The sequence below is a fragment of the Alligator sinensis genome, unplaced genomic scaffold (assembly GCF_000455745.1).
Source record: "Alligator sinensis unplaced genomic scaffold, ASM45574v1 scaffold872_2, whole genome shotgun sequence".
NCBI classification, from domain to species: domain Eukaryota; kingdom Metazoa; phylum Chordata; order Crocodylia; family Alligatoridae; genus Alligator; species Alligator sinensis.
This window is the reverse complement of record NW_005842132.1, coordinates 2,249,853-2,253,187: the sequence shown is the minus strand read 5'-3', so window position 1 is coordinate 2,253,187 and position 3,335 is coordinate 2,249,853. Positions and strand designations below refer to the sequence as shown.

The 3,335-nt window shown below is 55.0% G+C and overlaps 1 protein-coding gene across 6 annotated transcripts in view; it reads left to right on the top strand.

Moving 5' to 3' along the window:
* Positions 1-3,335, top strand: part of SPDEF (SAM pointed domain containing ETS transcription factor) — a 53,441-nt gene that overhangs the window by 27,027 nt on the left and 23,079 nt on the right. The gene's annotated exons all lie outside the window — the stretch shown is intronic.

The window sequence follows — 3,335 nt, the reverse complement described above, 5'->3', positions numbered from 1 at the left end:
TGCTGAAGGCTGCTGGAAACTGTGCACTCAGCTTCAATATGCACCTTGGGGAATCTTCCCCTGAGGCCTTTTAGCAAGGGCAGGGTTGCAGGGAGTGGGCAGGGTTTCTGGGTTCTCTACCTTTTGCTGCTTGACCATGACACCAAGAGCTCTGTGCCTCACTTTACCCAACTGTGAAATGGGCTAAGCGCCACTTGCTTCTGGGAGGATGCAAGGCTCAGCTAATAGATTAAATTCCTTGGGGACCACTCAGGAGAAACCTCCTTGTCCAGCCCTGTTACTGGATCATGTGCGGTGTGAATCACTGCTGCTATGCAGACCGCCAGGTTTCTGGGACTGGCCGAGCAAGGCTGGGAATGCACAGGGCTGGCGGACAGGTCTGTAAAAGGCTGGGTAGGGCTTTAACCCTTTGAGGCAGGCCATCGGCATCTCGGAGTCCCTCTCTGCTTTTTTCAGTGCCAAAGGCCGGTTGGCTCCAGGTTTGGCTTCGATGGTTCTGCTCGGGTAGCGAAACACAAATGACACCTTGGCTGCCAACGCCTGTACAATGCCGGCGTTCTCATGGCCGGGGGCCTCTCTGCAGGGCCAGCACCTTGCTGCAATAAATAGGGGCCCTCCAGGGGCTGATGGGGAACACCAAGCTCTGCTGCTCACCTGGGACACACACAAGCTGCTGCTTAATTAAGACAGGCAGCTTGCTGCACCCCCACCCCCCCACCCCTGCAGGAATGGAGAGAGTGCAGGTGGAGAGGGCGGCTTGACCCGGGGCCGCCAGGACCCGTGCGAACATCAAAGGCAGCTCGGAATAGGGCTCCCTCGCCTAAGAGGCTCGACATTGGGGCAGGTAAATGGTTAGGGACCTGGGTGCAGGTGGTCACTGGGGAGGAGTGGGGGAGAAACCCTGATTGTGCCTTCCTCTTCCACCCCCCATGTCAATTCAGAGCCGGCTTTGGCAGGAGAATTTCCAGGAGACAGGGAGAAGAGGGGGGAAATGATGACGGCAAAATGCTCTTTAATATGTCTTGAAGGTAACTGCACCAACAGATCTTCCATAACTATTAACAGGCTGTTTGCTCCCCCGCAGTCAGCCGGGCTCATGCTGGGTCTCTGCATGACCTGTTGATGCCGGAGCTTGAAGGGGTAGAGCTGTTAACTTCTCTAGAGGAAGAGGAGAGAGCAGCAGGGGGGACTAAACTGAACACCTTGTCCTTCATTCTGCTGTTTTGTTACCCTCCTTCCCCCCAAAACCAGAGGGAACTGGCAAGAGGTGGACAGAGCACCCAGCGCATGCTACTGCTGAGGTCAGTCCAGCTGTAGCCTGGGCTCTTCCTGCTTCAGGACTCAAAGGGCAGGTGGAGGTTTGGGGTCCAAGTGCTTGGGGGACTCTTGAAGTCCGTGGTGCGTTGTTGATGCTTGCTGTGATATCAGTTCTTGCAAGGACATGCACGGCTCCCTGTGGACGGGGCAGCCCTGAGCACTGGGTGCACCAGCTCCAAGGGTGAGGGGTGCTTTGTAAGCCATCCCACCCCAGAGCAGAAGGCCAGACCTAAATGCTCCCTCAAATGCAGCTGCTCAGAACCACCCTGGATCCAGAACCAGGGACAGTTCTCTGACAAGGCGCTCCTACATCATGGGGAAAGTGCCCAGACTTGCCTCCCCGCCTGGCCCCAGGAGCCCACACAGCCGCTGCCTGAGTCGTGCACAGCCCAGTATCCGTGGCTTTGTGGAGAGGAGAGCTGGGAGAGACAGTGGGCCTTCTGGAGTGCCAGCTGTCAGCTGGGAGGATCCTGAAGTAGGTGGGTAGTGTTGGGCCAATTCTGTGCATCCTAAGCAGTAAGTCTGTCCTCAAGCCCATCTGATAACTCAGGAGAGCTTCCTACTCCGACTCCATTCCTGTCTGTCCTCAGTGAACTCTCTTGCTAACTGCTATCTGGAAAGAGCAGATGAGGGTTTTTTTCAGAAACAACCAGGAATTTGGTGCCCCACTCAACCAGCTCTGACAAGTCCTTGCTTCTTTACAGTGTCGAGCTCCTGCCTTGTGAAAATTAGGCCCTTTCTGGGTATTTCAAGAGGAGCATTCAAAAACAGAGGCACCCAGAATTGGTAGCCACTTGCCACCAGTATATTCACAAGCCATGCTCTCTGCACCCGGCCTGGTGTAGTTTGCTCTGGCCACCAGCTCCCTCTTTGGTTACAGGAGTGGCAGAGCCCTTTCATGTTTAATCTTGCGGCCCCCAATAAAAGCATCTAATTTCCTTTGTGCCACCAGATGTCTGACTGGCAAAGCAAATAGGCTCTAAATTATTCCATACCCAACCTGCTGGACTTTGATAGCCTCTGTTTCCAGGTGCTCTCCCTTCAAAGTAAGATGAGGGTGATTCTGCTCAGGCCTGTTCCTGTTACCCTGGTATGATGTGTTGTATTTCTAGAGCACAGAGCGCTTGGGGCTGGAAAAGCCAGTGGTGATGTCAGGCAGGGGTCTGTCAGGCATGTGTCATGCCCAGGGTGGGCAGGACTAAGCTGACGGGTGACTTCAGGGTCAGTGGTGATGGGCAGCAGGATACAAGTGGCTGTGTTGAATGAGCCATAGCATCTGAGAGATGAGGTGAAGTGAAAAGTGCTGGGGTCTTCAGCTGTCCTTCCACATAGCCTGTTTCTGGAGGGGATGCCCTGGGCAGGAGTCACTGTTATCAGGAACCGAAGGCTCATGTGGGGTGGAGAAGGAAGTGGTGGAAGCATTGGGATTACTCTTCCAGGTGGCTGCAGAAAGCCATGTAAATGGGGGAAGCTATGGAGCAGGGGTAGGTCCACCCCAAGACATCAAACTGGGAGCACAGCAAGGCACAACTTAGCAGCTCCACCAAAGTCCTGGATCCCAACCAGGCAGTTCAGAGATGTCATAAAAGGCAATTCCTGGTGCATGTGAGGGGTCTTTGCAGAGCAGCCTCTATGGAGGTGGGTAGTCAAGGGCATGAGAGTCAACTCCGACTCCACCAGACTGGGATTGGAGCCATCATTGCTGCAGCATCAAAGAGCCCAGGAGGGCAGAGCAGAAGCTGCTAGCCAGAGGGAAGGTGAGCCAGTCCTGGAGAGCTACTGGGAAGTCCTGGGGCTCAGGGAGGGGTAAATTAACAGATGGAGCTTGGGGGCAGGGGGACAAGAGCTTGGGGGAGAGGGAAGAATTTGTGTGATGGGGGAAACCTCAGCCTCCCATGGAGGCTGAGTTTCCAGCCCAGTTTTGCAGATGCTAGAGCTGCAGGTAAGGTCAGCATGAGCCTTGGCATCTCTTGAGCATAGCTGCCCTCAGCCTCTGGGCGCTGAGACACCAGTTCCTG